Source organism: Chenopodium quinoa, unplaced genomic scaffold (assembly GCF_001683475.1).
Source record: "Chenopodium quinoa cultivar QQ74 unplaced genomic scaffold, ASM168347v1, whole genome shotgun sequence".
Classification (NCBI taxonomy): Eukaryota; Viridiplantae; Streptophyta; class Magnoliopsida; order Caryophyllales; family Amaranthaceae; genus Chenopodium; species Chenopodium quinoa.
The window spans coordinates 1,729,380-1,752,655 of record NW_018742329.1 but is presented as its reverse complement, the minus strand read 5'-3'; the positions used below and the strand labels follow the sequence as shown (position 1 = coordinate 1,752,655).

General features: G+C 39.9%; 1 long non-coding RNA gene across 5 annotated transcripts; it reads left to right on the top strand.

The window, feature by feature from the left end:
* The first annotated feature begins 276 nt into the window (after positions 1–276).
* LOC110689923 lies at positions 277–21,547 on the top strand. Of its 5 annotated transcripts, XR_002504971.1 has the most exons (6): positions 283–438; positions 718–731; positions 1,023–1,095; positions 3,106–3,126; positions 20,728–20,832; positions 21,202–21,547. It is a non-coding gene; the product is annotated as an uncharacterized LOC110689923 (long non-coding RNA). The 5 variants fall into 5 exon arrangements; XR_002504970.1 differs by having other exon boundaries at positions 277–438; positions 600–1,095; XR_002504968.1 differs by having other exon boundaries at positions 279–438; positions 718–1,095.
* The last annotated feature ends 1,729 nt before the right edge of the window (positions 21,548–23,276 follow it).

Sequence of the window (23,276 nt, the reverse complement as noted above, 5' to 3'; positions counted from 1 at the left end):
AATTGTTATTTGTAACCCCTCATTTGTAACTGGCGTAATTTACGTCAGTTATAATAAGAGTATTAATAACTGACATATATAGTGCTGGTTACAATTAAAATAGTTTTAGTAACTGACATAACAAAGGTCAGTTACAAGTAGTAGGTTAATGATAGGCTGACCAACTATTAGTAATGAAAATAAAGAAGGTCAGTTACAATTAATAAGTCAAACATTATTGACCATATTAGTTGTAATGGACTTTATTTAGGTCGGTTACTAATTTCATTCATTTATTTATTTATATTTTCTTTGGAAATTAGTACAATAGTAGTATGCGCTTCCTCTTACCTTCACCCTTATTCCTTTTACGCATTTTTTCACATAAACTCGCAATCAACTTCTCACTTTCCTCTGAAACTGCTCTAAAACTCGCTAATTCATCAAGAATATCGTAAGGTATGCTCTAGATCTCTTCCTGATTTATGAATTTTTGATTAATTATACGCGATTATTTGATAAAATAAAAGAACTAAAAAGATTTCTAGGGTTAGTTCTTTTGTTTGTTGATGAATTTAATTGAAGTTTTATTACTAAAAAGTTGCAAACTCGGGTTTCAGAGTAATCTGGAATCAAAGAATATCCCCTTTTGAGGATCTGGGTGGCGATAGTTTCAAAAGCAAGAGAGAAATTGATTTTTGTAATTTCTAAATCGATGTCATGTTGTATAATTTGCAGGGCTGGAAGATTCGGTATGGCTTTTTTAGTTCTGGGAAAAATCTTTGATTGTGATATATTGAGTGGTTGAATTAATTTTTATACTTTCTGTGAGAAATTTGACAATTAAGGAAAAAAAAAATGACGAACATAAACAAGCTTCTGATTTTAGTAATCTCGGGCTTAATAAAATGCTATAGTTATTTACAATGCAAGTTACTAGCATAGTAGCATGTATACATTGGAAAATGCTCATGTTTTGTTAATATTTTGAGATAATTATGAACTTAAGCTAGACTAATAATCATGTTCCTATTCCTGTTTAGAGATGAAACATCGATGACTGCTTTTGGAAAGGTCACCTTTTTTACACTGCAACATGATTCTGGAACTATCCAGGTCTTATACGTACTCTCCATTATTTTACTCACTATTTCTGTAACAGCAAACAATTGCATACTCAATTTTTTCTTCAATTCATTCAGCTTTATTGTGAAAAGGATATGCTTTATCAACTTCAATTTGATCATTTAAAACCACTTGTTGATATTTGTTAACTCTTATGATGAGTATTCATTATCCAGTAGTAATATTGAAGTGGATTTTGATATGTTTGAGTTTTATATTTGAATTTCCTTTTTATGTTTAAAATTTAATGGAAAATTGATTTCCTATTAGTTCTTGTGACTTCTAGTTGTAATTTTCATATATGATTTAGTGCATGTGACTGAAAATGTGAAGAATTTTAAGCCAAAATGATATTTTTCATAGGTGGGCCATTTGGTCATGGAATCAATAAAGCTATCGTCATTGGTGTTGAATTATTAGATTGCATTAGTTGTGCTAATGGAGTAATAATACAGGTTAATATATAGCCATTTTGTTAACTTACGCTTGCTAGTTATGATTATTGTAAACATCTGACTTGATGCGTCTCCAATCTGTAGACACTAGCAAACTTGCACATTTCTGTGAGCAAGCTCTTCTTCCTTCTTTGTCTTTGCTTTACATCATTATCTATTAGTATAAAAGTCACAATCTCTTAAATTATTATCTAAATTGGATACTAGTATTATGAGAAACTAATGTATAATGAATTGGATGTTCTGTTTCTACACTATGTAAGATTAAAAATGGTGAGTGCCTCACTGCCTCATACATGTAAAATTCTCATTAGCTATAGTATCTATTTGCTCTCTGTATGCTACTGATATATAAGGGGTTAAGTTTTAACTATATGCCTTCATATGTATGCTCTTAATATAATATGTGTTAATTTATCACTATTTGATCACTATACAGAATACTTTTTTCTACCAAATAAGCATTAGTTTGTTTCGTTAAAGTGCATACTTGAACTCCTACACCTGCTCATTTGCAGAGGCAAAGAAATTGTGTTGTCAAGTGTAGAGATTAGTTCAAGCTTGTAGACACCTAAAAATGTCTCCCCAAAACCAAACCCGATGATGAACAACCTTTCACTGCCACTATTGGTCGGGTTCAGTATTTAATCCCGAGAGTGCTTAAAAAATCGTATTTGATTAAATTCATATTTTTGAACAGTCCATGGATTAGTCTTGATGTTTGGTAAAAGCATAGTTTTAATTTCAGCCCAAACCTTTTTTATTTTATTGTTTTATTATTTATTTTTGGCCCAAACTTTTTATTTATTTTATTTAATTATTTTCTTATTTTAGCCCAAATAATAATAAGTCAGAAAAGGCTCGAAATTATCAATCGGCACTTAAAATGCCGAATGAAATTAGGGTTAAAAATGTATTTAGATGGAAAAGTGGGCTTGGAATTCCCGCGCCACGGCAGGTACCCACCGTGTAATGGGAATCAGTCCCTTCTGACGGTGGGATTTCCCGTGACACGGGAAACTTGCCGTGACACAGGAAATTTCGTGTCTTTTCCGCGTAAACCCTTAACGCGTTTTCTTCCCCGTTTTCTGAAAATTTTCCGCTTCACACCAAAAATGCACCGTGTCACGGGAATGTTTCCCGTCTGACGGTGGAACTTCCCGTGTCACGGTACAGTTTGCCGTGTCGCGAGATACTTTTTTAGGGTTTTTATCATTTTAGGGTTCCGTGTGCTCCCTCAGCACATTTTCCCTATAAATACTCCCTCATTTCTGATGTACGGGGCATCAATTAACTCTCTAGTTTATTTTTCTCTCTTCTATGCTCTAGCCTAAACACTAGCCTACCCTTCTCATTTCAAAAAAATTCTTCTTCACGTGCTCAAATGAGTCCATACTTTACTCGTGGTTCTGTCCTTAAGCCAAGGCGTGAAAGGTAGAACTGTTTGAGGGTTTGGCCCCAAATCAACTCTACTTTATTTAATTTAATTTAATTGTTGTTTTATTATTATTTCCTTGAAGTTACTAACTCGTTTATTATTTTGTAGTTGCAAACAAACAGAATCAAAGTAAGAATTATGTTCCTTTTTTTCTATTATTTTTCTAACGAATTTATATTGTTGGAATTATGGTTAAATTGCTTCCAATATTAATGTTTGTTCTATTATATTTATTGATCACCATATTTCATGTTTAAAGGGAATATGTAATTGAAAATCACGCCTAATAAGATAATTTGGACAACCGGTTTAGGTTCCTTTTTAATCTTGTTGTTAATTTAAGTTATCACGATATTTTAGAATTATGTGTTGCATTAATATTCAACCAATTTAGCTTAATAATAGTTTGGAGCGAATTGAATCTTTGTTTGCATGCCTTTGAGATCGCAGGAATTACTTTTTACTATAAGAATCGAGTAGAGGCAAATACGGGCGAATGTGACTCCATGACTCACTTCGTACCATCATCCCCGATCCTCCTTTCGTGGTTCCGAACCATATGGAGTTAGTAATCTCATGGATTATGAATGAGTTGTAACCTTCACGGGTCAATCATTGTTGCCTTCATTGTCCCTTATTCGTGGTTGTCTTTTATGATCCGTGAACGGTTTACAAGTTCCTTAAAAGCCCTATAGACGGAACTCTTTTTTAGGAACTTGTTGGCGGCTCCCTACTTTCCTCGTCCCTAATCGTATGTCAATTCCCACTTCCTATGAGTGCCAAACATATTTACACATGCTTTTAACGTAGGCGTACTTCAAACGACGCCTATAATTTGGCGACTCCACTGGGGAGGATTCTTGATTATTTATCGATTTGAGTGATCGATATTTAATTAAGATGAGTGGATGAGACTTGAAAGATTCTTGAAAAAATATTACTGTGATTAATTTGGCATTTTTGCATCTGCATAGACGATTTAACGTCGCGTTCAGGTCTGTCCCGTAGGAAAAATTGAATAACTTGGTTGCGCACGAAGGAAAACAGGGCACAAGTTAGATCTTCTGACAGCCGTGCCACGGCAAAATTTGCCATGTCACGGTACAGTGCACCGTCTAACGGTGCACAGTACCGTGGCATGGGAATTTTTGCCGTGTCACGACAGTCCTAAAATCAGTCCGGTGGCTTATTTCCTCTTCTCACAGTCAATTTCCTTCGATTTTTCTGAAAAAACGTATATGTTCTACATGCGTCTTAACCCCGGGGGATTTAAGCTCTATCAACCCGAAAACGCTCATGGCTCATCCGAGTTATTAAATTCACCCAAACCATGGAGTCGAGTTCGATTTCATCACGAACTCGCGGAGCCGTCCGTTGGCATACACCCTCAAGGGAGGCTGCCTTGCTAACGCGTCCAAACTCTTAACCATGGTACTTTTTTGACACCCAAAGCTTGACCAATAGTTGAACATAGATCTTGACTCTAGGTTGCGAACTTTTTTTACATCATCGTGCCTAAATGCTACGTGATTGTTTGGTGCTAACCTTCATGTGTTTACCCTTTTGTTTAACCCATGACCGAGGGTTTTTATTCTCACATAGTAATTAGTACGGACCTAAAATCGATTTAAATCTGGAAAAATCACAAAATTGACCTGGAACTGCGCACCGTGTCACGGCATGTTCTGCCGTGCCACGGTGAACAGTGCCGTGACACTGGCCTTTCTACCGTCTGACGGTAGATTGCACCGTGTCACGACAGTCAGCACCGTGACACGGTGCCCAGGAAAAGTGTCTTGTCAGTCTTTTTTCGGTTTTTGTGCGTACGTATGTGGATGCTGTGTCTAGTTTAGTGTCATGTCTAGCTGTACGGTCAAAACACGCGTCCATAACCTCACCTAATCACTCACATATCGTGTTCACACACTTTTTTCATGCACTACTTTTTAACCGTATTTTAGGATAGTCTTGTTTTTGTGTCGTTTCTTTTTTCGTAGTAAGTCGGATGATATCCTCCCATATTTTTTTTAAAAATAATAAAAAAATAAACAAGTAGAATTACAAAATTATAGATTTTTTTTAAAGATAAAAAAAAAAATTCTTTTTCCTAAGGTTAAGTTTGGTCATTAAAGGTGTGTTTGTTTCGGTGTCACAGCACTTGGTCAAGAAGCAGGGGTAGATTGTTACGGTTCGAGTCAATACCTCAACAACCTCTTATACACCAAAGAGGCGTACAAGGAAACCACCTCAATCATCTCCACAAGATCCATTTCCAGTCTACTTTCAACCAATGGCTACTAAGGAAGACATCGAGAACCTGAACAAGACAATTGAAAAGTTGTCTAACATGATGCAGACACTCACCACTAGAGTCATCACGGTAGAACAAGATAGTCAAAACAATGTCACTACCGCTGCAATGGACAAGATTAAGGAACAGATGAGCAAGATTTCTGAAGAATTCACTTACGTGGAACAACCTGTCACCTCTTCGTCCATAAGGGACAAGCTTCCTGAGAAGTTTTCCAATGCTGACATTCCCAAATTCAAGCCTACTGATAATCCGCTTTTCCATTTGAAGGCTTTTTATGCAACTATGGCTCATAAGGGAGTAGATGTGACACTCTTCCCTACGGTGTTCCCTCTTTCCTTGGAGCATGCCTGTCAACAGTGGTTCTATTCTTTGGAATCCAAACATGTTGTGACCTGGGAGGATGTTGCTGAAAGTTTTATGAATCGTTACAAGTGTAACATTCAGGCCAAGACTTCTGAACGTGAACTCTCCATTCTAAACAGAAAGAGAATGAAGGCTTCACCACTTACTTAAGCACGTGGAGGGAAACAACTGCTCTCTTGGTGGATCCCCCCCAAGGAAAAGGAGATGGTTCGCTTGTTCATCGCCAATCTGACTCATAAGTACAAGCAACACTTGAAGTTTCTGCCTCTGAGTACCTTTGAAGCTGTATACGATATTGGAATCAATATCGAGGACGAACTAATGAAGACTGCTGGTAGCAACAATAATAACAACACTTGGAAAAACAAGAAGAACGACACTTCTTCTTCTTCGTCTTCTAAGCCCAATAATGCTACCAACAATATCAATATCAAGATTCCAAAGGCAAAGGAGGGTTTACACACCTTTGAGAATGACTTATGACGCTGCTTATGAGTTTGCATGGTCTAGGACTGATTATGCCAATTGGACCATTTCCAGAACCTCGACTAGAGAATAGGACCGCTAGCTATGACCCCAATGCTTATTGCAAGTTTCATCAAGGCAAGGGTCATAATACTGAGAAGTTTTGGAGGTTGAAGGATGCAATCCAAGATCTAATTGATGCTAATCAACTTCTTGTCCTTCCAGGGGGCAAGAAGCCTAACATTCAAACAAGTCCTCTTTTTAATGCTTTGGCTATTATGGGAGATGAAGTCTTCTTTGATCCATCAATACTCATTCAACCTGTGAATGAACCTCTGCCGGAAGTTATGTTTGTCTCGAGTTCTGAAAAAGTGAATGGAATTTGGGATAGTAACGATGAAGACGTCTATCTCAAGGATATAGCCTGTTCATCTCTTGGCACGAGTGAAGATATTTAGGGGGACTTTGAGTTTAAGGTTCTCACCAGAAGTGGACAGTTGCAACAACCTAATCCACCTCCACCTCCACCACAATCACATCTAATAGTTGATCCCATCGACCCTGTGAACAGCGATGTGGTCAAACAATTGCAAAAAGACCAAGGTGAAGATGAATGTATGGAAGCTCTTGGCCACCTCCCACGAGCATCGAAAGGCTGTGATGAATGCTTTGGTGAAAATAGGAGTTGATGATGACATGACTCCTCTGGTTAACTTTCTCACTACCGAATTGCCAAGTACTAGCAATCGGATTTCGTTTTCTGACAAGGATCTGCCCTCGGAAGGGGACCAACATGATAAGGCCTTACACCTCACTGTGGTGTGTAGGCAGATGAATGTTCCTATGAGCCTGGTTGATAATGGCTCTACAATCAATGTGTGCCCACTCCGTACTGCAAAAAAGTTGGGCATAAAGAATGAAGAACTGACTCCCTCCACTCAAGGGATTCGCGTTTATGATAATACTCGCCGTCAAGCCGTGGGTACTATCATACTGAACATAGCTATTGGGGCCATTGAACGTCGCACCAAATTTCAGGTGGTGGACATTAAGGCCTATTTCAATCTGTTGTTAGGACGCCCTTGGCTTCATGAGCTAAAGGCGATTCCATCGTCGCTGCACCAAAAAGTGAAAGCCATAGTTGGAGGGGTTCCAATTACCATTGATGCCTCTCCTATGCGCATTCAAGTTATCGACACTCCTATCGTCCATGTCGAGCACGACGAAGAAGACGAAGATCTTTGGGGTTTTTCACATGACGATGTTATCGTGATTGAAGAAGAGGAAAAGTGTCATCTCGACTTCGATCCCTATTTAAACACCAATATCAATGCCATTCTGAAGAAGTAAGGTCATTTCCCTGGAATGACCCTTGGACTAAAAGAGAAAATGGTTGAATCTTGGAGCCATCTTGGTGCACTCAAGAAGGATACTTTTGGCTTGGGATTCAAGCCAACAAAAGAAGATGTGAAACAAGCTCTATTGAAGATGAAGGCTCGCAATAATGCTCGAATCACGAAGACGAAAATGGCAATGGATCCATATCCGTTCACCCTCAATGGCCAGTACATCAAAGAAGGGGAAGACTTCCCATGCTATGAATTCCCTGAGCCATTCGTCTACGATGGGAAGCGTGAACCAGGATTCGAGATATTCCTCGATTGTGACTTTGTTGATGAAGACGAAGAGCTCTTCACAACCGATAAGCCAGCTAGCCCGAGTCCTGATGATCTAGGCATCAACCTGCTTTTTGGAATGGAAAAGAATGAGTCTAAGCCCGTCTGTAGTGATAACTCCGAGGTCGTTCAAGCTGTCATAGCAAACAAGGATTTGACCCCTCCGAGTTAATCGACTAAGCTGACAATATTTCAAGGGGATGGCGCAAGACATTGGGGATCACTACGCCAAGTGGAGAGAAGTTGGAAATAACCGCTGGCGAAGGTCCTATGTTTGATGAGTCTGAGTCGTCTGCGTTCGAGTCCGAGTCTGAGTCTAAGTCTGTAGGCGAGTCCTTAGAGTCTAAGGCCGAACCTCTTTCTGCTATAGAGTTCAATCCTGAGTCTCTTGTTGAGTCCTCTCTTTCTAGTCCAAATAATTCCGGTGAGGTCGCAGCCACCTTGCCCCTCTTGATGTATTAGCCAATGAATTCAATAAAATGAGTACCTTTGCTTACGACGCGTGTCATTCCCCTAGCCCTGATCAATATTGCTTTGCTAATGATAAAAATGACAAAGAAATAATAAAAGCAATGGAAGAACACGAAAATAAAACAACAGTTATTGAAGATACAGAAACAGTTAACATTTCCAATGATTCGACTGTTAAAGAAGTAAAAATTGGACTAACACTAAGTCAAGATGAACGCAAAAAGCTAATTAACTTGCTTAGTGAATTTGTTGATGTATTTGCTTGGTCATACCAAGATATGCCAGGAATTGACAGGGATATAGCTCAGCATACAATACCACTCATTCCAGGCATGAAGCCTGTCAAACAAAAGCTGCGCCGTATAAAACCGGATGTGGCTCTCAAAATCAAAGAAGAAATCCGAAAGCAGTTGGCTGCAGGTTTCATCAAAGTATCCAAGTATCCAGAATGGATAGCAAATGTGGTTCCGGTTCCAAAGAAGGATGGAAGGGTTAGAATGTGTGTTGATTACAGGGACCTCAATAAAGCAAGCCCGAAAGATGGGATCCCTCTACCTCACATTGACATTCTGGTCGATTACACAACAAACCATGCACTCCTATCATTCATGGACGGTTACGCCGAATATAATCAAGTATTGTTGGTCGAAGAAGATATGGAGAAAACCACATTCATCACGCTATACGGTAATGACATTCGGGTTGAAAAACGCGGGTGCCACCTACCAAAGAGCAGCTACAACATTGTTACATGACATGATGCACAAAGAGGTGGAGGTCTATGTCGATGATATGATCGTTAAGTCTAAAGATCGCCCAGGACATATTATTGCACTTCGCAAGTTCTTTGAGAGACTCCGCAAGTACAACATGAGATTAAATCCAGCAAAATGTGCATTCGGAGTCACGTCAGGCAAATTACTTGGATACGTGATCAGTTTTCGAGGGATTGAAATAGATCCCACAAAAGTAAAGGCGATTATGGCCATGCCACCGCCCAAGAATGAGAAGGAGATTCGAGGTTTCATTGGAAGGTTGCAATATATAAGTAGGTTCATATCAAAGCTCACAGCGATATGTGAACCTATATTCAAGAAGCTTGAGAAAAATGTCCCAATCACATGGGATGACGATTGCCAAAAAGCTTTCGACTCTACCTTACGGTCACAAGAGAAACGATGGGGGCAATGCTAGCACAAGAAATCGAAAGTAAGGAGAATGCAATCTACTACTTGAGTAAGAAGCTTCAAGGATGTGAGACACAATACATACCACTTGAAAAGTTGTGTCTTGCACTTGTATGGGTCGCACAGAATCTAAGACATTACATGCTCACTCATACAGTGCATGTCGTGTCCAAGATGGATCCTCTCAAATTAGTGTTCGAAAAAGCAACACTCAATAGCAGATTATCAAGGTGGATAGTCAATCTTGCTCAGTTTGACTTGAAATTTGTACCACAAAAAGCCATCAAAGGTTCTGCGGTTTCTGACTTCTTCGCAGACTTTCCGCTAGAAGAAGTTGAGAAAGAAGAAAATGAGTACGATTTCCCTGACGAAGTTTTACTCATGACCGAAGATGATAGCTGGACGCTCTATTTCGATGGAGCTTCAAACCAAAAAGGATGTGGTGTAGGAGTCTTGCTTGTATCACCCAATGAAGAGCACATCCCAATTTCCATGAAGCTCGACTTTGATGTCACCAACAATGCCGCAGAATATGAAGCATGTATTTTGGGATTAGAAACAGCTGTCGCCTTGGGAATTAAGAAACTCAGAATCTACGGTGATTCTTCACTAATCATTAACCAAATCTCCAAGAGATGGAAAGTGAGAAGTGAAAGTCTCGCTACGTATCAAGCTCATTTAGAAACTCTCACGGAGAAACTAGATGAAGTGGAATATACGTATTTGCCGAGAGAAGAAAACCAATTCGCCGACGCACTAGCTAAATTAGCATCAATGGTGCGAATTCCAACGGATACAATCAGAATGTCGTTGACCATAGAAAGAAGATATGAGCCGGCTTATGTTCATGCACTCGACAATGAACAAGATCCACAAGAAGAAGATGAAGAGCCATGGTATACAGATATCCTTAACTATGTGACAAGAAGAGAATACCCTCCCAATACTGATAAAAGGGCATGCCGTGCTTTGAGGATCCTAGCCTCACAGTATGTGCTCATCAGGGGAGAACTCCATAAGAGAACTGCAATGGGGAGAAATCTCTTATGCATAGCCAAGAAAGAAGCACATAAAACCATGGAAAACTTTTATGCCGGTATATGTGGAACGCACATGAATGCAAAGATGTTAGTCCAAAAGATTCAACGACAAGGTTACTATTGGACTACTATGGAGAGAGATTACGTCAAGAAATGTATGAAGTGTCAAGTCTACGCAAATTTAAAGCATGTTCCACCTTCGCTTCTCTACACATATACTTCTCCATGGCCTTTCTCCACTTGGGGTATCGACATCATTGGAAAAATAACACCACCAGGACAAGGGGGGCACGAATTCATCCTCGTAGCGATCGACTATTTCACCAAATGGGTTGAAGGTGCCTCATATGCTAAGCTGACAGCGAAACACATAGCTCAATTCATTGAGAAAAATATCATATGCCGCTATGGGGTACCACATGAGATGATCAGTGATAATGGAACACATTTCCAAGCCGAATGCGCGGAATTATTACAGAAATATCATATCAAGCATCACAGATCATCACCTTACAGACCACAAACAAATGGTGCGGTTGAATCGGCCAACAAAAATGTGAAAACTATCATCGAAAAGATGACAGAAAATTACAAGGACTGCCAAGTAAGCTACATTTCGCCCTTTGGGGATATCGAACCTCTGTTCGTACATCAACGGCGGCAACCCCTTTCTCTTTGGTTTATGGAGTTGAAGCTGTATAACCAATTGAACTTAAAATCCCTTCTCTTCGAATCGCATTGGAAAGCCAACTAGATGAAGTCGACTGGATTAGAGCAAGATATGATGAACTGGTCTTACTTGATGAAAAACGCTTGGCAGCTTTGCATCGTGTTCAAACCTACCAACGGCGTATGGCGCGACATTTTCATAAAAAAGTTAAGACTAGGAACATTTAAGAGGGTGACCTGGTGCTTAAGGCACTTCGTAAAAATGTGTTAGATCCAAGAGGAAAATTCAGACCAAATTGGTCAGGCCCGTACATTGTTAAAGCCATCTTGTCTGGCGGAGCGGCGCAATTGGTAGACATGGATGGTAACGGTTTCCACAATTTAACCAACTTGGATCAACTCAAGAAAGTCTATGCCTAGCCGTATGGGTTCATGACCTAATAGAGCTACGTTTGGCCTGATTCCTTTTTAGGATACGTAGGCAACCCCTCAAGGGGGCCCGACCACTTTCAGAAATATAAATCCTCCCTCCGTCGATCAAGTATACGCGTCAGTTTAGCATTGCGTCACGACAACCAAAAAAAAAAAAAAGGATTTTTGCCGCGACACGGGACATTCCACCGTGTCACGGTACAGTCCACCGTGGCGCGGTGGACCTGAGCGCGAAAAAAAACAAGGAATTGCCGTGACGCGGGAATTTGTAACGTGTCACGGGATTTTTCGCCGTGACACGGTGGAATTTCAGGTTTTCCGACTTTTTTTTAGTGACGCATTCGTTGCGAATTCATTGTTTGTTCGAGGTTTTTATTTTCGTTCTTCCGTTGTGTCCGACTCCTTGACTCGGATAAATAAATAAATAAAAGTCATTGTACTTTTTATTTAAGGCTGAAATAAATATGCTATTATTGAAATAAATGTGACTACAATTATTGGCATCATACACCTTATTTTAAATAAAAAATTATAAATCATAAAAGCAAAGCAATATTAATCTAATCCCTCTTCACTTTAGGAACCTTCTTCTCTTTTTCAATTAGGTCGGCCTTCACCATTAAAGTGTCTTTTGTAGCCCGAACCGTCACACCCCTAGTCGAACTTTCACCCCTTTCACCTTTCTTAAAATTTTTCGGTTGTTCTCTCTATAGACCATCTTCTCTTTACCCTTCCCTTTTCACATAACTCTTCCTTTTCGGCATTATAGGAGTCTTAAACTCAATCCCTTGTGTTCTTGGACCTAGACGATCTTTAGGAGGTGCTTTCTTTTTTCCAAGACGACTCTTCACATCAGACTTGCGTGATCCGAATCGTTCCCTCCTAATTCTAGGGTTCAACCATGCCTTGTATGCACTAGATAATGGAGGAGCAGCTTGGTCACTTGCAGAAACGGTCCACAAAGGTCTTCCGATCCAGTAAGTCTCGTACTTGTGAACGTTACTTTCATGCAACGATACTTCACGAGAACTATCATTATAGCGTGGAACTACTTGTTCAAGTCCATACTGCCGCATCAGTCGAGAAGGACAATAAAAAGTCAGTTTTGAGATACTAGGAACACGACAATATGGAATATCATTCGTGTCAACCATCCTAGTAAGCCTCCACCAAGGCACCACACAACGAATGGAAAATTCCCTCTTTGCAAAGAAATTTTTCCAGTCTTCATACGACATGTTCATAGAGTAATTCTTTTTCCTGCGAACTAGGTCGTTAGGGCCATATTTTTCAACATCGTCGGGGGCTTCAAATAATTCCAAACGCTCCATCAACCAAATCTGCGCCAAAAAAAAAGTGCAGATTCCCGTGACAAGGCAGACTACACCGTGTCACCGCAAACACCCACCGTGACACGGTGCCTGTTTTGTGTCACGGGAGCTACTCGGAGCGTATTTTTACCTGAAGCAGTACCAGAGAGCCCTTCCTGATGGATTTCCGGTCCGCTTTTGCTTCGTCAAGGCCACAAAATGTTTCTCCAAGGCACGTAGGCATAGGAGATCTCCCAGATTCGACATGTTCAAGCACAGACGCTAGACAAGCATGTCCTACCCTACCGTTTGCAAATAAAAGCTTGCTAAATATGCAAAAAATATATGCCCTTCTACGATATACATGATAAGACTCAGAGATAGGGCGATTAAAATATAAATTTGCAAGTTTTTCTAAGTCTACCTCATTACCACATACAATTCTATTTAAATCTGGATCTATTAGATTCAAACGACGTTCAAAATCTTGGTAATAATATTCACGCAGGGTAGGCATGGCAATAAGATTTCTAGCAGGAAATCCTAAGATTGCACCGAATTCCTCCGGTAGGGGACAGATTTCATAGTAATCAAATTTAAAACAATGTGTTTCTGGACTCCAATAATCTAATGCTGCCCTAAGAAAATCATGTTCAATAGCTACATGTCGTAGGGCTAGTAAACCCCTGACATGAAATAATTCTAACTCTATTTTGTCAGCATTGGTCAAAGAATAAGACAAGTCGCGCAATGTATTATCAAAATTCTGAGACATTATTATTGAAATATGAAATTCTAATTATTTTGTGTTTCGTAATTATGCATCTCATGAATATACTGGTCCCATTTTATAGCAAAAGCGCTCGGAACTATTCAGAAATTATCTTTTCATACGCGTAAACCACACCGCTGACGAATACGCGTACCGTAACACGGAAAATCCCACCGTGTCACAGGAACCTTTGCCGCGACATGGCAGTTTTTGCTGTGACACGGTGTACAGTGCCGTATCACGGCACCCCACGCGTTTTTTTTTTCATCTTTTCCCGTATCTATCCGGATTTTTTTTAGTATGTTAACTTCACCGTTTATTTTTCAGTTTTCTTTTTATTTCTTTTTCTTTTGGGGAAGGTCGGTACCCTCCACTTACTCCACTTACGTTTTTTTGTCGCGTCATTAATAAATACACGATCACACACAATGAGTATCAAGCACACACTAACACACACTAATAAATACATAAACTGTGAATAATGTACAAAATGAGTCATAATAAATAAACATCGTCAAGCGTCATCATAGTATGTACACATAAAAACCCTCGGTTAAAAGTCTCTAGAACCAGAATCAGTATCATCTCCACCCTGTGAATATGGGAACGGTGAGCCAAAGAGTCCCGCCATCATTCGAGTACGGGGAGTAGTGTCCCTACTAGTCCCTATGAATCCAGCAGTAGTCAAACTCAAGGCAGGACCCGTCCAACCGGCAAACGGTGTAGACTGACTTAAAGACACGGGAATCGTCGGTGAAGGCATCGTCCCATACATCGGAACTGAGAACAAGCCTGACACCGGTGGAGGAATCCTAGACAATGGAGCTGAAAATAAACCAGGATCCACGGGAGTCAAAACAGGCCCAAGCTTAGGCTGTGAAGGCTGTGAAAACGACTGTCGCTGCCCTTGACTCCGACCCGGAAAGCGCTGGGAAGACTGAGGCTGCTGCCACTAAGCCTCTTAAAACGACTGAGTAATCTGAGGCTCTCGCTGAGACTGAGAATGCCGATGAATCCCAGGAGATTGTCTACCACGACCAAGCTCCTCCTCGTCCGAGCCTCTATGCCTCAAGCGCGAGCGGGACCTCCATTGCTCCTGAAAGATACAAAATTAAAAGGCGTCAACAAATGCAAAATAAAAACAAATGGTAGAAGTGAAAAAAAATGAGGCTACCTCAAGAACATCGCTAGAACTGCTCCGACAACTCGCACCACGTCGAAGCTTGATGATGCAGTATTTCGGGGCGTCAACCAGCTTCATGAATCCATCATCTCCGGGCAATTAGGCTGAGGATAAAACAAAGAAAAAATCAGTAACAAGCGGTGATAAAAGGATGAATAATGCATCAAAAAAACTTACCGGCTCAAAGACCTCGGGCAGAGACTCCTGCGCCTGTCTGTAACCCTCTGGCGCGTCAGCAATATGGTCCTCGGTAATACCAATCGGCCCCGGGTAGCGGACAGACTGAGGCGGAATCTCGATCCTCCCCACAGGGCGAACAGTCGTCTGAAAATGTGATCGAATAATCAAGTTATTCGACTATTTAAACAGAGACTAGTAACAAAGATACTCAAAAGAAACCATACCTCAGGAAGACGGGGTGGAGGAGCCAGAGAGGGAAGCAAGTCCTGCACATAATCACCCTCCATGCGCACAAGCTCATGCCAAGGAAAAGTGTAGCGCTCTCCCCTGTTTATCAACTCCCTAATCAAGCGCGAGTCCAGCATCGACTCTTGTGGAGATGAGGGCACCACAAAGCGATCGCCGCTATGCTGACGAACGACACACTCCCCCAAATACCAGACAAAACTTCCGGTACTAACCAAAATGGTGTGATGCGCTGAAAGACGCAAGGCCTCAGGAAGATCAGTCATTCCGGCCCAAGGACGATACTGGACATCAATGGCAACCTGAAAACCATAAAAAGTTGGCGTGAAACACTGGAAATAACGTCATAGAGAAAATAACAATCAACAAAACTAATTCTTACGCCAACAGAAGAGGTGCCTCGGCGTAGCAGTCCACGCAGCGCAGGGACAGACTCCACCCGTGACTCTCCTCGATCACGCCAACTGGCCCCGACAGGGAAATCATGAACCGCTCCACGATGTCGTCGAGGAGCCAAGCCTGGGAAGTACTCGTAGAACCATAGCTGCAATGAAAAGTAATCCTTGAGCACATGAGTCGAACAAATTAAAATAAAACAAGAAGAGGAAAGGATCATCACCTCTACGACTCTCCACAGACCGTAGACAGTGATGGGAGACTCGTCGTTCAGCTGCCGACAACCATGACGTACCGACAAAAGAAGGTCGGCGTATCCGAGGCTGGCCCAGCCATAGGATCCTATCTCACTGATCCTGACTAAAGAAGGGAGGTAGAAAAGGAGTGCACGTGAACTCCTATCAGGAGAAAGAGTCATGGAGATCAGAATCAGAATGAAGATCCGCACTCGCTGCTCAGCCGATGTCTCCTCCATGTCGAAGCCACGAGCTAGAACTGAAGCCAGCTCCAATCGCCCGCTCCTAGGACCACCTCGAGACACTAGCCGGGTCCTGATATGCTGAACGATCGGATCTAACAAATCGGCTGCCTCAGCCGCTCCCCAAGACAGATCAGACATCTAAGCTACGGCCCGGTCGGTGAAGTGCAGCCCGCTAATCATACTGAAGTCTAGAGGGATCACTGTCATCTCCCCCCAAGAAAAATGAATAGTGTTGGTAGTATCCCAAAAATACTCCAACAATGCGCGAACGGCTGTTGCACCGCAACCCCGGGGGCTGCGAAACCCTACGACCGCCGTATAGAAATCTACTAAACCAGCCGATTCCCATAAGGCGTTCGTAGCAGGATCCCTCGTAATGATCTGGTGAAGTCGAGGAATCAAATCTCCGGGTCCAGAACCGTGGTGGCAAAGTGTACCGTCGACTATGCCGGAGAGAGGGCGATGAGAAACGTGGTTTTCACGGCAGAAAACCAACTGGTCTGGAGTCCACAGAGGTGGAACCCACCTACCTCTACTCGTAGAAGCCCGAGGCTCGGACTCTAAGACATCGTCGTCCATACCCTCGGGAATAGTGGGAGTGTCCTCCCGAAAAGCCTGACGTCGGCCGTGGGTGGAAAGATCGCGATCCCGTCGCCTTGACATGCGATTGTAATAATAAAAATCTAAATGCTTAGCATCATTTCCTAAGACATTTAATTCGAGTTGCATTTTAATAAATAAAGATCTAAATGCTTAGCATCACTTCCTAAGTTATTTAGTTGTTTATCGCATTATACGCTAAATTTTTACCTCAAGGCTAAAAATTGGCAAAATTATGGAAGTATTTATAGTATTTAGTTTCTCCATGACAAACTATTACTACAGTTCTCCTAGCCGCATGATACTATGTTCTCCATGACAATATAGTACATACACGAAATATGTTTCGAAATTGCACAAAAATGATGAATCAACACATCATGACATATTTTACAAAGATCTACCACCAATATTCCACCATTTCAAGTGCAAAGAAGTAACATGAACAACCAAAACATCATTTCACAAAAAGTAGTACCCAAAAATGGTGATTTGCTCAATTCTCCATCAAATCATGCAATTTTTGTCTCAAATTTCTCACAAACTCACATACATACATATACAAATAAATTCATGGCAAGAATTTCAACATAAAACCTCAAAATCAAAAATCCCCAAGTTGATTTTTTCAAGGTTTTTACATGAAATTATTCATTTGAAGAAAATTCGAGACAAAAATCAAAGGAAACTTACATGGATCCTTGTAGAGAATCGAAAATGAGGAAAGTAGCAAGAAATTAGAGCACAATTGGTGAAGATTTGAGCTCCAAAAGCTCGAAAAACCTCGAAGATCAATGCAACCGCCGTGACACGGTCGAGCTACGCCGCGGCTCGGTGGAGGAGTAACGTGTCACGGGGATTAAGTCCCGTGTCACGGTAATTACAAAGGTTGCCAGAGCTCCGATGTGCAGCAACAGCAGTACGGCGGTAAGCAGCAACGAGCAACAACAAGTTTCAGCGAAAACAAATATTAAAAAAAAATAAAAAAGAAGAGAGATTTTCGCCGTGACACGGGAGGAAATCACCGTCCGACGGGAAGCAGGTCCGAGCGACGGTGAAGCTTTGCCATGGCTCGGTGGTTCGAGCTGAAGGAAGAAGAAAAATGGAGAAAGGGGAGTGCGGAAATGGCGAAAATGGCAGAAGAAGCTTTAATTTAAAGCAAGAAAAAGCATCCCGTTTCCCGTGCAATGGTTTCCGTTACCATGTAACGGTAACATTTTGAGTGGTGCACGTGGTCTGACTTGCCAGTTGACTGATTTTCAGCTAACTAATTTTACCCCTAGAAAGCATCAAAGTCTATTTTTTCGACATTTTAAACACCTAATATGGTCGGATAATCGACTTGAAGGTGTGAATCATCTGCGGCCCACGTTCGGGGATAATCGAACCATCATACACTTGCAAATTTCAGTGATACAGTAGTCGTCGGCTTTCCTCAAGCATGGAAAGCGTTATCGGTGGATTTTTCTTCAAGTAAAGAAAACCGCCAAGTCGGATTTCCTCAAGGATGGAAAGCGTTATCGCTGGATTTTTTCTTCAAGTATGGAAAACCGCCAAGTCGGCTTTCCTCAAGCTTGGAAAGCGTTATCGGTTGATTTTTCTTCAAGTATAGAAAACCGCCAAGTCGGCTTTCCTCAAGCATGGAAAGAGTTTTCAATGGATTTTTCTTCAAGTATAGAAAACCGCCAAATTTCTTTGTCGGCTTTCCTCAAGCATGGAAGGCATTATCGGTGGACTTCTTCAAGCATAGAATGACACCAAATTCATTCGCCGACTTTCCTCAGGCATGGAAAGTATTATCCGGAGGTTTCTTCAGGCTTAGAAAGCTACCAAACTCATTTGTCGGCTTTCCTCGGGCATGGAAAGCGTTTCAACAAACGTCATCCGGTGGAAGCTACCAAGCTCTTTGCCACTGATACACTAGTGTGTTAGATAAGCATTCTATCCCTTTACTCTTTTATCTGTAGAACTAACATTTTTCTGCAGGTATCGGCGTATACAGAGTGATTTAGGATCGCAGAACGTCTTAAATCATTCTCCGTCCCTATCGACTACTTTGACTATCGTTTTCGAAACTGACGTTTCTAAAACTCAGTCAAAGTGGGGGCTTCTGTAGACACATAAAAATGTCTCCCCAAACCAAACCAGATGATGAACAACCTTTCACTGCCACTATTTGTTGTGTTCAGTATTTAATCCCGAGAGTGCTTAAAAAATCGTATTTGATTAAATTCATATTTTTGAACAGTCCATGGATTAGTCTTGATGTTTGGTAAAAGCATAGTTTTAATTTCAGCCCAAACCTTTTTTATTATATTGTTTTATTATTTATATTTGGTCCAAACCTTTTATTTATTTTATTTTCTTATTTTAGCCCAAATAATAATAAGTCAGAAAAGGCCCGAAATTATTAATCGGCACTTAAAATGCCGAATGAAATTAGGGTTAAAAATGTATTTAGACGGAAAAGTGGGCTGGGAATTCCCGCGCCACGGCAGGTACCCACCGTGTCACGGGAATCAGTCCCGTCTGACGGTGGGATTTCCCGTGACACGGGAAATTCTGTGTCTTTTCCGCGTAAACCCTTCACGCGCTTTCTTCCCCGTTTTCTGAAAATTTCCCACGTCACACCAAAAATGCACCGTGTCACGGGAATGTTTCATGTATGACGGTGGGACTTCCCATGTCACGGTACAGTTTGCCGTGTCGCGGGATACTTTTTTAGGGTTTTTATCATTTTAGGGTTCCGTGTGCTCCCTCAGCACATTTTCCCTGTAAATACCCCCTCATTTCTGATGTACGGGGCATCAATTAACTCTCTAGTTTATTTTCTCTCTTCTATGCTCTAGCCTAACCACTAGCCTACCCTTCTCATTTCAAAATTCCTTCTTCTAGTGCTCAAAGGAGTCCATACTTTACTCGTGGTTCTGTCCTTAAGCCTAGGCATGAAAGGTAGAACTGTTTGAGGGTTTGGCCCCAAATCAACTCTACTTTGTTTAATTTAATTTAATTGTTGTTTTATTATTATTTCCTTGAAGTTACTAACTCGTTTATTATTTTGTAGTTGCAAACAAACAGAATCAAAGTAAGAATTATGTTCCTTTTATTTCTATTATTTTTCTAACGAATTTATATTGTTGGAATTATGGTTAAATTGCTTCCAATATTAATATTTGTTCTATTATATTTATTGATCACCATATTGCATGTTTAAAGGGAATATGTAATTGAAAATCACGCCTAATAAGATAATTTGGACAACCGGTTTAGGTTCCTTTTTAATCTTGTTGTTAATTTAAGTGGTCACGATATTTTAGAATTATGTGTTGCATTAATATTCAACCAATTTAGCTTAATAATAGTTTGGAGCGAATTGAATCTTTGTTTGCATGCCTTTGAGATCGCAGGAATTACTTTTTACTATAAGAATCGAGTAGAGGCCAATACGGGCGAATGTGACTCCATGACTCACTTCGTACCATCATCCCCGATCCTCCTTTCGTGGTTCCGAACCATATGGAGTTAGTAATCTCATGGATTATGAATGGGGTGTAACTTTCACGGGTCAATCGTTGTTGCCTTCGTTGTCCCTTATTCGTGGTTGCCTTTTATGATCCGTGAACGGTTTACAAGTTTCTTAAAAACTTGTTGGCGGCTCCCTACTTTCCTCGTCCCTAATCGTATGTCAATTCCCACTTCCTATGAGTGCCAAATATATTTACACATGCTTTTAACGTAGGCGTACTTCAAACGACGCCTACAAAGCTACAGACAAGTTGAACGTACTTAAGTTTTCAGATTGGTGTGGTGATTGCATTGCACAAATTTCTTTTTCCTTATTGTCGCAGAAATAACAATTTAGATTTCTATTTACTAACAGACATAGAGATTATGAGTATGTACATTAAATTCTTAATATTGTATTGTTTTTTCTCTGTTCTACAGGTATTTCTTATAAAAGAATTTGGTATCTATTTTCCCTCTGAAGTTAATAGTAAGTGACATGATGGTTTCCTAAGATATTTGTGCTCTATATCTTGAGATATTAAGGTTAGTCCCATCATTCTTCTTTTTCTTTTTTTTTTTCTCTCCCTTTTTTTGTTTTTGATGGATAGATCCTATCATTTGGAGCATATACGTTATACTTGGTATAGTTTTATGTTGCATCTTTCTTTTTTCAATAATTCTCTATACTCTTGGGGTTAGGCTCTCAAATTCCTTATCATTATAGCTCTTGGTAGAACTTATTATGTGTTGTCTTTATTGGATGCATCTGTGGAGTTCCCTCCCTCCCATACAACTTGATTAATTTCATTTTATAGTTCCTTGCATTGGCAAGTAATGTTCTGAATATTCAAAAAGTTGAGAAATGAATTTGTTTTTATTGTTAGAACTTAGCAAGATTTCACCATTTGGCAGGTAGTGGATTTTTGATACGGGAGTCAATAATAGTTCAAGCTTATTCTATAAGCACCTTCAAAAGGGTGAACGAGCTTACGAGAGGATAATTTCTACAAGACATTCTATATATTTTGTATAGTTTATTGTACATTTCTTATCAATCTATTCTTTTAGGATGACATCTCCTTTGTAGTTGAAAATAATTTGAAGCAAACATTGATAAAATCGTCAAAATTTGAAGGTTGACCATCGTATCATTTAACTAACTAGCTTTTTTTAGTCATATAGTATTATTTATTGTGAATTTGTGAGAGACAAGTTTGTAATTTTCAAGTACATCAATTCAGTATTATTTTAGAGTTGATGTATGTATGTCATTTAAATTTGGCCTTATAATTGTTAGTTTGATAATTATTGTATTTTATAAAAATTTACTAATAATTTATGGTCTTCACATTGAAATAAATGTAGTGTACGGGTGGTGGCAGTACAGGAATTTGCTACTGCTTCCATTTTATTTTTATTTTTTTTAAAAAGAACACTATTCGTAACTAGCATTAAGCTATATCAGTTACAAATAATACCCTAATTGTAACCTGCGTAACTTAACCAAGTTACAAATAATATGCTTTCTAACTTGGAAAATAGACTATTTGTAACTGGCGTTAGGTTAAGCCAGTTACGAATAGTAAATTATTTGTAACTATCATTAGCTGGTTACGAATAATTTTCACTATTTGTAACGGCGGCATTCACAACCAACAATGCCAGTTACAAAAAGCCAATTTCGCCAGTTACAAATAGCACTTTTTCTACTAGTATATAAAAGTCAACTTAACCAAATATTGCATATCCAAAACTAATTTATCACCAACACTAAATAAAGGAGAATACCATCAAATCAACTTCAACTATCAACAAATTTGAAGTACAAAACCATATCTGAACAATGAATTAAAAAAATTGAATTTAGGAAAGGAAAAAAAAAGTCTTAAATTGTCAAATTGAAGGAAAACCAAACAACCAAATTCCAGAAAAAAAAACCCTTAATTGTCAAATTGAGTCTGTCGAATTGAAGGTTCAATCTGACAACTTGGCTGACGCGCTTACCACCACCATCTATGAGCTCAAAAGTCGCTTCAATGGAGAATTCAGATACGGCTGGGTTGAGTGAAGTTCAGCGAGCATCAAGGCGAGGGTTGAGTGAATTCAGCGAGATCTTTGATTTTTAACATGAGAGTGGAAGGTTTTGATGAGAGAGAAGGCAGTTTTTATGAGAGAGAATGAGGGTTTTGATGAGAAAGAAGGAGGGTCAAGGTCAGTTACAAATGATTTGTTCAAATTTTGGCCTAGTATTTGTAGCGGACATCAAAAGGCCAGTTGCGTGTAAATAATTTATTTTTAAAGTAATTTTTTATTAGCAGATGACATTATTACGCCAGTTGCAAATGATAAAGTAATTGCAACTGGCATTAATAGGCTAGTTGCTACTATAAATTTTTGCTTTTATACTCTAAGTATTAGCAGCACTCATTATTAAGCTAGTTGCTAATGACATAGTATTTGTAGTTGACATTATTTTAGCTAGTTACAATAAGTGTTTTAGTAACTAACATATATAACGTCAGTTGCTAATAGGGTGCTGCTAATATCAATTTTTCGACTAGTGTCAGTAGTTTGTGGTTGGGGTTTAGAAGTTTTTTGTATGGGGTTCAGAGGTTTTTGAAGGGTGTTCAGTGGTTTGTGGTTGAGGTTCAGAAGTTTTTGTAGGGGGTTCAAAGGTTTTTTTAGGGTGTTCAGTGGTTTGTGGTTGTGGTTCAGAATTTTTTGTAGGGAGTTTAGAGGTTTTTGTAAGGTGTTTAGTAGTTTATAGTTGGGGTTCAGAAGTTTTTATAGGGGGTTAAGAGGTTTTTGAAGGTGTTCGCTGGTTTGTGGTTTGGGTTCAAAAGTTTTGGTAGGGTGTTTAAAGAGTTTTCAAAGGTGTTCAATATTTTATGGTTGGGGTTCAGAGGTTTTTGTAGGTGTTCAGATGTTTTTGAAGGATGTTCAGTGGTTTGTGGTTGGGGTTCAAAAGTTTTGTACGGGGTTTAGAG